This window comes from Fulmarus glacialis, unplaced genomic scaffold (assembly GCF_000690835.1).
Source record: "Fulmarus glacialis isolate BGI_N327 unplaced genomic scaffold, ASM69083v1 scaffold14053, whole genome shotgun sequence".
In the NCBI taxonomy this organism is placed as follows: Eukaryota; Metazoa; Chordata; class Aves; order Procellariiformes; family Procellariidae; genus Fulmarus; species Fulmarus glacialis.
In genome coordinates, this window is record NW_009201133.1 from 85,436 (window position 1) to 100,170 (window position 14,735).

The window sequence follows — 14,735 nt, forward strand, 5'->3', positions numbered from 1 at the left end:
CACGACAACTGCCTGCGCAGAGCGGCCACGCCAGCAGCTTTGCTTTCATTTGCCAGGGCTGCAGAGAGCTTACCACCAACTGTACTTTTTGGAGTGACTTTGAAGTTGGTTTTGCAAAGAAAAGAAAAAACAAACCAGCTTCACTGGGAACAGGCACAGCAAGCTGTAACAGTGTGGGAGGCCAAGCCGAACCCAGCAGAGAGTGCAGCACCAGCACCGCACGGCTCTCACCGGGACTGGGCTGGTCCCATCACAGTGCGACTGAGGGCGATACCAGCAAACAACCTCGGTCTTGTTCTCCGGGCTGGGAGAGGCTCTGGCCTCAGCACCTTCTGCCCAGGCTCTGCAGAGATCAGCTAACAGCAGAGCTTACAGAATGTGGGGAAAGAGAAGTGGTTAAAATACAGGAAGAAAATACAGGTAAGGCTAGCTGGCTGAAGCCAGCAGCGCTGGGCTTTACAGCTGAAGGGGAGGCTGAGAAGGGGAACAGGCAGAAAAAGTTTAGCCGAAGTTCAGAGTAATGAAGCTGAATGTTGGGCTAGGAGCTTTATCCCAGCACAACCCCAGTTTCCTTTCAGATGGCCACCATGGAGGTAGCGCAGGAACATAACCGCTGACTTTGGAGCTGTAGAGCAAGAAAGCAGCGTCTCACCCTCAGACAGGTCTACCAGCACGTGGAGGGTGTCCCCAGGACAGCCTAGAACAAAGGACGGAAGAAGCTGTTACTCTTGCAGAGATGTAGCTGAAGGAGCTAGTGGGGGAAAGAAACGAAGAGAACTACGGGTTTGATTCTGCTTCTGTTGGTATTGGTGTAAATCAGGGGCAGGCCCATGGTGCAAGAGCAGCAGAATACCAACGAGCTCTGAATCATGGTGGAGATCTCAAAAAGAAAAAAAGAAAAAAAAAAAAGAAAAATTCAAGAACAATAAAAAGTTTTGAGACTTATTAGGATGGGCTTTTTTCTTTGCATCCTGCTACGTGGTACCACCCGGATCATCACAACAAAAGAGGCAGTGGTTGACAGGGATGCTCACTGAAGCAGCAAACAACCAAGCTAGTCACTGCCAGATCTGGTTGCAAAGTCGTCAGAAGACCAAAGCAGCCTTGTTGCTGCCTACGACTGATATTTCACTGCCCGCAGCCTCTGGGCATCTTGGCTCCAAAATTAAACTTTCCTTAGCGGATGTTTGCGAAGTGGGGCACGGGCACTCGGATTAAGAGAGTTCTGAGTCAAGTGAATGGTGGGTGCATCTTGTAATGGAAAGGATATTTCTCTAATTGAGAGAGTTTCCTGGCTCTGACGTAACTGGGAGAATTATTTCTCAATGCGTCAGCTTTACTGTCAAGCCACAGCCGCATGCTCACTGTAAAGGCTCAAACTTGTCTTGCTTACGCCATAAGCATGACAGTTATTTATAGCTGGGATTTACACAGCTGCCACTCCCAGAGTACCTGAGACCTTCCCAATATGAGGGTGTTCCTACATCCTCAGCCGAGGGATGGAGGGACACTGGGGCTCGGACTCAGTCCCTCACCCAGGCTGTGACAAATTAATTATTTCCATGACAGCCACTTAAATCCCAAATAACTGACTTAGCCTTTCATCTCTATTTGCTGCGGCTAAAGGTAGACAGAGGTGATGGGAAATGATGAAGAGGTGCGAAGTTTTTGGGCACTTTGCATGTTTACCTGAGCAGCAGAATCTTCTAGAGTTTGCAAAACGAGTCGGGAAATTGCTCAATTACAAAATTTCTATTGCTTTCTACTTCCAGTCAGGCTAAAAATAATATAAAACCTTGTGCCAGGCTCACTTCTGCTGCAACCACGCTCATGTCAGCAGAGTTAAATGGGGGCAAGCATGGGCCCTTACCATGTTGCTTTTCAGCAACGCAATTTTCAGTCACAGCCAGAACAGGGCAACAGAAACCAGTGGGGAGCCGGCCGGCCCCAGCACTGCTCCACCGTGCTCCTCACCAACAAGTCTCTGCATCCCCAAAACTCTCCCCATCTCCTCCTGCTCAGCACCAACACCAACGTCTCTGCAAGGCAGCTATTAGCAATGTGTGTTTGAAAGACTTAAGGCAGACCCTGTTCAATCCCACTTCTGTAAGGTCCTGGCTTTGTATTTAGGCAAGGGCTGGATGCACCTCGAGGTGGTTTGGAGCTGTCTTGTTTTTGCAGGGCTCTGTCCCACAGCCTTGCCCTTCCTTGTCTTCTACAAAATTGGCATGTTATTTTGGTTTTGTTTGCTTGGAGATGATTCATTTCTCCTGGAATTCCCATAAGCATGTGCTGCGATGGGGAAGAAACTCTATTGTTTCACTAAGGGCGAGAGGCAGTGCTGGTCAACCTGCCGGACAAATTGCAAGCGTTTCTTCCTTTAGCAGGGTTACAGCTCTAGGTGTAACAGAGCTAGTGCTACCCATGGTATTCCTGACCGTCATGTGTGGTGTTAGGAGTTAGGAAGAGGGAATACCAGCCAAGATACAGGGCCTCTTGCTGGACGCTTTTTTCCCAGGTATTTCTCCATTCCAATACGATGAGCTCCCCCATTTTTTTTTGCAACTGGGATACACATCCCAGCAGCCTCCCTCAGCAGAACTTGGGGGGAATGGGCAAAGCCCAGAGCACAGGGTTGTTTTGCTGCAGCAGGTCCTGCAGACGTTGATGGGAAAGAGACTTTCAACTCCAGTAGACCTAACTTCTGCTGGGAACAAAACACAAGCAGCACAAGGACAGGCTGACTGCCCCACTGGCTCCATGAGGCAGCTGTGTGCATTACAGAAGGCCCTTAAGTGTCTCCTAAGAGAGTTTCTGTTGTGCTGAGAACTGGCTGTGTCACCGATGTAAGAGGAGAAGGGAACAGGTCCCAGCTTGGGGGTTTTAGAAACTGGTGAGTCAAGAATCTTTGAGGAACTGCTTGGGTATGGCCATGATCTGGGGCATGGCTTTTCATTTGGAGCACCCTGTGAACTCCTTCCTACCCCCACGCTGCCTCCCCATCCTTCAGTGACGTACCTGTACATCTAAGGGATGCCAGAGAGTTACGCTCAAACACAAAACCTTACAGAGTTACTTCAAAACAGACCTTTGGAAGCCTTCATGCTCTTGCTGCATGCAGTAGAAGATACTCCCATGGAGAAACCACTCCACTCCAGCATCATTTGACATCCACAGCATACCTCCACAGCCAACACCACGCTCACAGAAACATCTCTGAGCACTGCAAAAGAGAGAACTCTGCTAGCATTGTACCCCTCCAGCTTGTTTTGGCTTGTTTTGTACCCAATCCTCTCCACCCACTGCCAGGGTTCAGCCAGGTGGAGAGGGTTTAGGTTTCCCTTTCCCAGCTGCTCCGTATCAGCACGGCTCTGCCCAGGGCCAGCTGATGGGGCAGCTCAGGGAATTGCCTATGGACCTCGCTGTGTTCCCGGCGGCTGCGTGCTGAGGCTTTCCCGGGGCCAAGGGCAAAGGTCTAATGTGACCTGGTCCAGCAAAAGAAGTCGGCTGTTCACAGACTCTAACCCAATGGCAACCTATTGCTGTAAACCTTAAATAACTGCAACCTAAATCTTATCCAGCTTGGTGGAGGCACCTGCCTTCCCTCTGCTTTTAAAATAAGGTGAAACCACCAATATTCTGGTATTGGAGCTCAGAGTTTTACCCAAGAGGTTTAATACTTAGTGTGGTCCCAAAGCCACAGTCAAGCTCAGGAGTAAGAGTAGTCCCACCAGACTGAGTGTACCATAGTTTCTATTTTGGGTGTGGACTTTCTGCTCTAAGTTTAGTGCAAAAAAGAGAGATGCGCCTAACAGGATTGGACTTTCACTCTCTAATGAGCATTTTGCTGCTAGGTTATTGCCCTGCATTGTGTGACAGGAGAGCGAGAACTGAGTCAATTAAGTGACAAGCAAATTCCTAACAAATAAATGGGAACAAGTCCACGTGGACTGTGTTGTCAGCACACTGGAAGGAGATAAGGCTCAGCTCCCATTGCAGAGATTTAATGAGAATTGATAATTTTGAATCCTTGCAATATCTAGCAAAGGTAATTATATTTCATGCCTCAGATGAATAGAAAAGATTCTCCAATATATTATGGTGTTTCTGACAGGGTAAATACGGAGCTGCGCATTTCCCTGCGACAGGACATGCAGGTCACTGATAGAGAAAATATCAGATAAGGTTAGAATGACATGCCAATGCTGAAATTTCTCCAACTTTTACTTATTTTTCTAACCAGTTCTGAGCCAGGGAGGAAAAAAAAAAATTTAGAAAAAAATCAATCATTTGAAACAATGGGCTGGAAAGCTTCCAAAATCAAAGCAGCTCAAGTCAGGCTCCTGCCTATGTTTTACTGAGAGCGTCCTGCGGCCAGGTTGACTTTACAGCCCTTTGGGAAGTGTCTCCGCCGGCCAGCTGGCAGCAGGGCTGAGGTCTCTGTCCTTCCCCCGGCTGCAGAGGCTGCGCTGCTGCTTTCAGCGGCGGTGCGGTTGCTGCTTTGAGACTTGCTGACACCAACAGCAGAGAGTTTGTGCCAGGCCCAGAATTTCTTGCATTTGGTCTCGTACCCACTTCCCAGCAGACGTCTCGGTGCACATACGGTGGGCAAAGCTTTATAGGTGGTACCAGGGGTATCAGTGCAAGGACTCCTAATTTATGCATCCAAAACGATAGTGTCGGGACCTTGGGAGAGTCACATAATTGGACAGTTTCCGAGTCTGACGCCTCTTACCCTTTTACCACAAATGACTTCAGCAGCCACCTATTAAATCATTTCAGAAAAAGCATGGAAATACTAAGCAACAAAAAAATTCCACCCCATCTTTCCATTCAGTCAGATATACATATATAAACATATTTTTGGCTGAAAAAAAGCAAACAACTATGAGTTAAAACGTCATTTGTACTTTTGCGGTCCCAGCAAAAGTTCCCCATCCTTTTTTCGGCTCTCTCGGTTGCAAGTTCACAGCGAACAGGTACAGGGGCTGAAGCTTAATCAGGAAATAAAAAATTAGGTAGAGGGGAAATTCGACAAACAATGCATGATTGTTGATCTGAGGTTAGGTTCATCTCCGAGCCTTGGGACCGCTTCCCAGCACATTGTGCCATTGTGACCTTCAAGATAACCGCACGAGAAAGGGCTTTTCAGCACTCTGAATCCTGAAATGACTGACTCTGCTTACTCAGGCAGCATCCTCCTGGGCAAATTACTCACTTTGTCACTGGTTCTGGTTTCTTTGCTTTCTCGTTCTCTCTGCAGCGTGACACTGGAAGGCGCCTCTGGGTCAGGCCCTGTCGTATCTTCATCACCATCGTGCTGCGCTCTGCTCAAAGGGCACCTTAGTCACTTGGGTACAGGAAGGATTAAGCCCAAGACTCTGCAGGGCAGTTTTGTGCATCCCAGTCTGTGTTTGCTCATATGGGGAATTTCTGCAAAGAGGCTTTATTTTCCCGGCTATCCTTAGCAGCTCTTACCATTCACGTTTCCCAGAAATCCACCTGATCAGAAAAATACCGACAGGCCTTGCAATAATTGCTAATAGATTTGTCTCTTCCACACATCTGTAAAGCATAAATCTCTCTGACATGGAAAAGGAAGACGAGGGTTTAGTGGCAGGGGAGTGGGGGCCAAGAGCAGAAATGAGCCCTTTACCAGACATCCCACCCAGCCCATCCTTGACATTGACCCAAAACCGCTTCAAGGATCTCACCTGGCACCCACCAGGACACTGCGGGGAGACTCCCCCGCCGCAGCCTGAAGTGAGCTCCCAGCTGTTGGGCACATCTGGATTTTGACATGGACGTTGCTCTCACACCACTGGGAGCCCCAGAGCTTTAGGGCACAGATATATCCTGCTTGCCAGGGACAAAGAGGAAGGCTCCTGCCACCGAGCTCCCTCACCGCCGGAGCCCCCAGTGCCGTCCCTTGCTCTGGCACGTTCGGTGCTCGGCTGGCCCACCCTTAAAGCCCTTCTCCTGACACCTCTCTTCCACATGGCCAGCGTTCAGCCCTGGGATGCTTCCAGCAGGCACCTTCGTTCCTGGAAGCTGAGCTATAGTTTCCAATCAACCAACCGTGACGGCTTCATTAAATGATACTTATCCCTTCAAAAACGGCAGGTCTGAACCTTTTCTTTGGGTTCTTGTTTTCCCTCCTGTCACTGCTCTGCCATGACTGAGCCTTCTGCTGGAAGGGTTTCAAAATGTTGAAATGCATTTTTGAAGGTGTATCCAGAAAGTTGTGTTCCTGCAGGTGCCCCATGGTAACCTCTTGGTAAAATTATGTACAAACCCATCATTAATTTATGCTGGCCTTGAGCCAGCACTGCAGTGAGAGTCCTGCAGCCCTCAATTTTCCTCTCACTCAGCTTTTAAGCTCTTAAAAAAACTGTCTGAATTCAGCGCTGAGCCCAAGAGAGACGTTCCTGTCTCCCAGAACATCATCTCTGGGGGAATGCATCCCCTGAAGAGCCCTGCAGACCCCTCTCCACCAGCCCTTCCGCTCCCCTGCCTACGCAGAGCTGCCTGGAGGAGGCTCCAGCCCCACACCTGGGGGGAGCAAATAGGTTTCCCCCCCATGGGGGGGAAATACCTATTTCCTACTAGGTATTTCAGCTCCATCCCTCCTCCATGTTATCACTCCGCTGGCACTAATATCACACAACCCCCCTATCAGCTCGCATCAAACAGATTAAATCTACCTTGAACCTTGACTTTCCTCAAGCATCAAGGCTGCAGGGAGGGACCTGCACAAAATCTGCCCATTCAAGCTCAGCAGCAGCCACAGAAACCTTGTGCTCTCTTCCCTCTTTTACAGCAATAGTTTTGCAGATAGCAAGGACTGGTCAGGATGACTTAGTAAGATTCCTTCAGCCACAAGATTTTCCTAATTCTGCTGAGATTTGGAACCACCCCAAGGAAGTTCGTATATTTTTTGTTTGGGTCTCTGTGCTGGCTCAGATTCTCTAATCAACTGCCTGCTTTAACACGAGCCAGAGGCATCTGAACGTTTGCACAAGAGAGATCTGAAAGGTTGATACACAAACAATTACTAAGCTCAGCTGCAAGATATAAATCATGTGTGTGCTTTGTTACTTGACAGTGGCAACTCTATTCATCAGCAGATCAATTATGCTAATAATGCTCATAAATAACTTTCCTTTTTATTATAGTTAGGTATTGGTGTGAATGTGACTTGTCTGACATGCTGATATGTAAGACCATTCATCTGGCATCAACTTGGGTAGAGCTTTTAAACCTTTAGCTGGTATAAATATCAGGGATAATTCCCTGATAATTTCACCCAAGGAAATGGAACATTTTTCTATCCATTTGCCTTTATTGTTCTGCATCTCTTGTAAGTTTTGAGAAACTTTATGACTGCCCTTCCTTTCCAGTCCATCTTGGTCTTTTCCCCATCCCCAAATATTGCCATATCACGCGGGACCCGCATTAACAGCCAGGCACCGCTTGTTTGCCCCCAGGAAACCTGCTGTTTGAAAAGCACGCTAGCTCTAAAATACTACATCTCACTGAGGACCAGGACTGAACTCCCGCCTTCATCACTGATTTCCTCTGTGAACATAAACCGGTCGCTTGCTCTTGGTACATCTTGCTTCACACCCAGCTGTGAGAAGGAGATGACGCGTTTTTCTCACTTTGGTGATTCAGCTGTGATGAATCCTCTTGGGGCAGGGATCTCTGCTTGCTGACAGGGCACCACCGACTCATCCAACCCGGCCTGCGACCTACGTGCCTGCGACAGGGAGCACGGCTGCCCACGCTCCCTCCCAGCTCATAGGGACTCTCGCCACCTCCGGCGGGTGAACGGGGTTGCGGAGGACCCAACTCACCCCTCGCTCTGCCCTGCACCCCGGCAGCGCTACGGCCCTGCCTTCGACTTCCCTGATAGTGCTAAGAGTTCAGGGCTGTGGACATGGGAAGGCAATCAGCTCAAAGGAAAGACCTCGTTAATAGTGTAGGGTGGCTAATTGAAGTTGATTGACTTGTGTGAAAACAGCACTGAGGAGACAGCAGGCTGAGTTTTAACTGGAGTCAGCATCATCAAACTAGCTCACGGGAGCTACGATGCCCGCAGGGCCCAGAGCAGAGGGACCAGCACCCAGGACCGGGGCACCGGGTGCTCCCAGAAGCTCTGGAGATGTGGCAGTGCCTCCAGGCAAAGCGCCTTTCTGTGCTTGGAGTACATCCCAGCAGCTGCACGTAACAAAACGAAGAAACTGCATATCTTTTGGATTTTAAAGGTGTCAAATGGTCTGTTCGGAAGCGCTGGTCTTTCTCCTCACCCCCCTCTCAGGCATGTTCGGAAATAAATATCACCAGCACGGCTGGGCAGCCTTTGTGCTAAAATTCAAAGCTAACCCTCTGGGACGGCTGCACATCTCTGCTCTTAACCGTACCCTTGCAGATACACGTCTGGCAGCGTTCACAAAGGCGACTTGCAAAGGTTTGATAGGATCCGCTGGCACCCCGTACGAGTGATTTATTGTGTGACACCTTTGCACGGAGCTGACACGCCGTTCTCCCACTGCACCCGTTTCTCACAGTGCTCGTCTTTTCCCTGCATTCCCTGCATCCCCCCCATCCTTTCCCAAATAGGCTGATTTTTTGCATACCCAGCTCCTCTGGACAAGTGTTATAGACCTATGCGGAGAAGGGTTTTTTCCCTCTCTCCTGACGGTGCAGCCTTATCAGCACTTACGGTAGTCCTGACCTGTAGAATACACCCAGACACAAATGCGTCAGCAACGCTCAGAGCTCTAACAATGAGCCTAATAATAGATCCCTCACAGGCTAAATGCACAGGGATGCGTTTATCACACATTTCCTCCAGATAAGGACCTGAAACACAGATAAACCTGGCGTGTACTGGAAGTCCCACGTGCATCACCCGCCACCGCCCATGTGGCTCTCTGGGTTTGAGGAGTGACTCCGCACAGCAACTTTTACTTTTTTAAAAGCATCTATATGACTTGCTGAGAGCATCCCTGAGCTCTCATTATGCCCAGTGAAGCATCGCTGATCCCTAGAGGCACGTTTCTTTTCCAATCATCCCTCAGGCCAAGGAAAGGAAAACAATGTTAAAAAGGATGGCTTTGCCCTTGGCGTGCTGAAAGACGGGTGCCTCATCTCTGATGCAGGGCATGCAGCCTGCTTACACGAGCAGATCTGGAACAGACCTCTGCTCCCGCAGCACTTGTTTTGCCTTCAGCCCTCTCCTCTGCGTTGTTAACCTGGGATTTCTGCACAAGAGCTGTAAGAAACCCAGCTTGTTTGCTTTTCAACCTAATAAATAAACCTCATTACCCAGATTGCTGTTTTGATAGCCAGGTGGAAGCTGCTGTTTGAACAGTAAGGTGCTTATCTGAAAATGAAAAGCTCTTGAATAAGCTATTCCAGAGTGGTGAGCTCAGATCTGGTAGCCCGGGCTGGTTTTAAGTCTCTGTTTTATTTAATGCAGCTAAATTTTCATGCCAGCCCAGGAACTCGGTGCTGGATCCGGGATATAAACAGAAATTAGTCTAGCAACTGTAAAAATAAACCAGTTTGAGATGTCTGGTTCCAGCTATCTGCTTTTGGCACCCGGACAAGCAGGCAGTTGGGAGGAGGGACCGGAATGTCCCGGCTGATGTGACCATCCGCTCTGCCACTTGGCTTTGCTCACTGTAAGCAAACCATGCTCGTTTTGTCATAAATAAATGACCGGGTCTATCATAAATAAATGACCAGGTCACCTATTTATAAGGAAAAAATGTCTTACCCAGACCAAAAAGAGGTTTGGAAACTCATCCCTCATGTAGCTTGGCACCCACTATGGGAAGAAAAGGCCCATGCTTACACCAAAGCCTTCTCCATTTCTGCTGCAAGCTTCTTTGGTTTCCCAATATCCCAATGGGAGGGACTGGGCATCTCTGGGTGCTAAAACTCCCTGCGTCCCCCAGACCAGCAATACACAGAGAAAAGGATGGTGGGGGAAAATAAAATCAAAAGCTAAAGCAAAGCATAGGGAAGAAAATATTATATGAGCGTGGGACCAACGGCTACAAGAGAATTGCCAAATTTCATCAGCTTCCCAAAAGGCCTGGCTATTTCAGCAAGCGTGGCTGCTCAGAGGATTTGTTTCCCTTTTCCAGAATTAGAGTAAACAAGGATGCTGCCAGCTGGCAACCAGGGAAAAATCTCCACGGGGCTACATCCACCCAGCAGCATCCTCCAAAAAAGTAGTTTTCTGGAGCGCATCACGGAAAACCACCATGTCATGCATGCTCTGGGCACGTCTCACCAGCAGCCACCAAGCACGTCTGCACCAGCCCTCACCTACGCCTCCCCAGAGCTCCCACCCTGCCCCCGGTGGGTTTGTATCAACAGCAGTTGGGTGCTCCTGGGTCTCCTCCTTCTGCTATGCCAGGGTTAAGGACTGGGGATGATAGCTTCTGCTCCTTGCAGAAGGCCACAGCATCCATCGCTGGTTGGGTTCTACTCCTTCTGGAACAAATTATTTGCACTTCCCAAGGACCAGCCTCTCCCTGTTTATTCTTTGAACTGGCATCTCCCAGCCCAACCACGATCAGCTTTTGGCAAGGGGCTGCACAGAGAAGTAATTAAAAAAGGAAGTCACTGCCTTAAATGCTTTGTGGGGGGGGCAGCGTGCATGCTTCCACTTCAGAAACAGCAAATCGAGAAGAAATTGTAGCCGTGTCCCTGCAATCACCATGGTCAGAACACCAAAGCCCCAAGCTCCCACACAGTCCCAGAATGCAGGGAGGGTTTTCAGAGCGACTGGTTCCCCGTCATGGAGAAAGCCTGTGATAAAGCCTGGATGGAGCCCAAATTGCCCAAACCCCTGTAGCCACAGGACTCTGCACTCCCTGACATCAGCGGCTTCAGATCTGCAGAGGGAAACCACACTGATGAGTTTTCTCTGCCTTCCAAGCATGTTGCAGTAGCTTCTTGCCACAGTAATTTGTAATACAGATTTTCAATACTATCTAGGAATTAATGCGACCCTGTCTCTAGTGCCAAAGGACATGATACAGCAGAGCTGCTGGAATGGATTATGTACAGAGCTTTTTACCAACGGAAATATGGATGAATGCAAATTAAAAAAAAAAACTCTATCTAGCAGCCTATCATAAGAAATGAATTCTAAAGCATCCTCCAGGAAATTACAGTGTTGGCAAAACTCATCAGAAAAACATTTAATCTCCTCAGTACTTTGTCATTTTTTTTATCCCATTTCTCAATTTTTTTTTGTTGGGTTCTTACCAAAGAATAATAAGAACAATAATAGTGTAAGGTGGCCAGGGAAAATATGAGCTAGCTGGGGTTATTTCTATGAACAACTATAGTAATAGGCTTGAACATACAGTGAAAGCAGATGAGACCGTAATTCTTAATAGGTATATATTTAATAATCCAAAGCCTGGAAGGAGATGATTAATTGCCTTTGTAGGGAATTACTTATTAAGATTTATACCAAGCAGGAAATAACATTTTCCTGGAATCAATGCATCTTTACTAGTATGTTAAAAAAAAATGATATTAATAATTTTTTGAGACCTCTCTTTTGACAAAACCTGTAACAGCCCAACCCGCAACAGCCATTTAACTCCCAACTGTGCCCTCTTGCCCTCTCCCATCTGAGTCCTGCCCTGCCCGTTGCCTCTCGCTAGCACCCAGGACCCAGGGAGGGGGTTTTAGGGATGCGCGAGGAGCAGCAGCAGCACCCCAGGGCCTCCGAGACCCTGGTGCTTGGGATCCCGCACAGGCACGGGTGAAGACCCGAGCGGGGTCCGTGCCGTAGGGCAGTGCGAGGCCACTTTCCCTGGGAGCGAGCTGCTCCTTGCACCACTGCCCTGGGCGAGAGCTGCGGTTTTTTTGTCTCATCAGCTTCCTCCAGCCTCTCTCACAGGGGTGCTTTGCCCAAGCAAAATAAAGCATGGTCTCTGCCCAGAAAAATGCCTTAGCTAATCAGACGTGAAGGAAATGGAGAAATGAAGCCGCTTGCATAAGGGCACAGGGAGAGCAGAGCCAGGAGCGGAGCTGGCATCTCCTGCCCTACCCTGGACCGTTGTGACCATTTAGGAAACCTCCCACATGATTTGTCACATCCTCCATGTCTGGCTTGTCTCACAGTGAAGGAGAAGAGTGAGGATTAAAAAGGAGGGTCAGCTCTGCGGGGGTGCTGCGTGGCTCCACGTGGAAGATCCGAGCACGGTTGGCAGGACAGCAGGTTACCCGCGGAGCACCGGTCCTGCACCGACTTGTGCATCGCCAGACGGTGCCAGCTGGCAGAGGCCTTTTGGCATTTCTTTACCCCATAGGACATCATCTGTCCCTTATGGAGTGACTCCTAAAGATCTTTTATCCCTGAACTTTCCTGTCCTGGGAAGTGGGTTCTGGGAAAATTATCTTTGACATGGAAATCAGATAGCAGAGAGGCGAGGCTGGATGAAAAACTTTGCTTGGGAGGCTGAATGTGCAGGCAGCAAGAGGAGTTATCCCGTGGTGGTAAAGCACAGACCTGGGACAGACCGAGTGCAGCCTACCCTCACACAGGACAGCACAGGCACATCTCACAACACAGACTTCAGTCTTTTCACTCATCTTGCCACAATTAACTCTAGTGGTGACATTTCCACTGCATTAGACAGTTCGCTGGATTGGACCTATAGGGACAACATCTGCTGTTCAGTGTGGGAATCTCTGCTTGATTTCTTCTCATTACCCCTCAATAGTTGTTAATCCATTTTTTCCTGGGAACACTTTACTCAGGGACACTGGGGGTAGATTTCAGGATCAGGCAGAAAGTCCTGGTTCTATCACCCCAGCACAGAAACTGCCACAGAAACGGGACGGGCATCATCGACTGCTGTTACCTGCAAAGGAACTTTTCCTGCCATGCAACAGGGAGGGTAAGAACAGACTCGAGCTGGCCCATGCACCAGCAGTTTTGACTCAGCACTGCTCCTCAGTGATCTGGAGCAGCAGCACCGTGTACTGTATTCGCAACCAAGCATGGCCGATTCACGCCTTGGGGTCTCACTTAATCCCAATTTCCTGCCCTGGCTCAGATAAGCAGAGCGTGACTCTTGCTCAGCCCAACTTTTCTCACGTAGCAACAAGAAGTCCTGTTTTCTCGGGCATCACAAGTCATTTTGACCACCCCTTTTCCAAGTCCCATCGTCATCTCCACGTGCAGCTTTGCACTCCTGGCATTTGCAAAGAGGCGAGTGACTGCACTGAGCATGGAGCAGACAAGCATCAGGTATCATCTCCATGGCCACACTCAGCGCCATCGCTGCTTATCCAGGGTCTACCTGAAATCTCTGCAAAGCCCCCAAGTTGTGACTGTTTCAGTGAATTTTCAGCACTTCCCAATTCTGGTCAGGCAGAACGTCTGACGAGAAGCAGCTTTCCTGCAGTCAGCCTTTTGGTTTCAGGCACCGTGGGATCCCCAGTGATGGGGATGACGGGGCTGAGGATGCTCCTGTGCCCCGGGTCCCCTCCGTGGTGCCGCATGCTGAAAGTGCATCTGGGTGGGATCAGCTTCTGCCCCACGGCTTTGCTCATGGACCCACCTCCTACTGCCACATCCCTGACCGAAAAGGGATGTTGATTTAGCCAACCTAATTTAGAAAGTGGTTTAATCACCTTAACCTCCCTGTGCTAAGGCTAATGAGTCACTTGAAAGCAGCTTGCCTTAGAGGGGTTAATCAGACTTTTGCTGGGATTTTCAAAGCCTCACAACCCACAACATGAGTCCCTCTGGAAGTCTGTTAGGTGGTTCTGAAAATCCCACTCTCCATCCACTCTGAGATTTCAGTATCGCAGAAGCGTTGGCTGGCTGGGCTTTTTGCAAAGACATCAATTTCACCCTCTAATAGGCACAGAAAACTTGATTTCAGCCTTACTTACAGTGCTGTAAATCCAGGCTAACCATATTAAAGTCAAGGGAGCTGACGCTGGAGACTTAAAACTAATATGAGTAAAAGTCACATCAGGTCTATGCAGTCTACAGCCTGGCCTACAGCCACCTAGGGCTGATCTGTAAAGCAGCCCAGCGAAATTTTTCTATAAATGTTCTATTAATGTTAACAGCTAAATCCCTGGCCTGCTCTAAAAACCTCACCCCGTCTAAGTTAATAACAACCGTTCTTGTTTAATTTGCTCCCAAAGCTGACAGACCACACCATCAGTGGTTGTAAGCTGATGTAGTTCCCTTGAAGTCAGTCACATTTATTACTGTCACTAGCAGGAGTATAGTTAGTGCCCTGGCTGAGGACCAGGTTTTTGCACCATCCCCTTTCAAGGTACTGAACCAAATCTGATCAGAAAATACCAAAGACCTCAGTGCTATGACTTCTCCCTCAATTTCCCCTAGTGGAAAATTCCCCATGAGGATGAATTTTGGTGGGTTATTTTCTCCTTCCACAAACAACTTTTGAGGCTTTCTAGTATTCTTCCACTACGAGAAAGATTTTTAAGTAAAAAGCACCCTGAAACTGATGCATCAGTCCCAGTGTTATGCCCAACACACCAGGTATGCTGGGCAATATTCACCAAACGATGCGGCTTATTAATAGGAAGAGAGTGGCCTTTTTTTCCTGAGCTAAAAGCAGCAACCGAGCCAACAGCTGAGCACAGCCCTGGTCCATCCTGCACGTAATAAATCCTTTAGCACTGATTTCCCCACGGTGCCTTGTGATGGT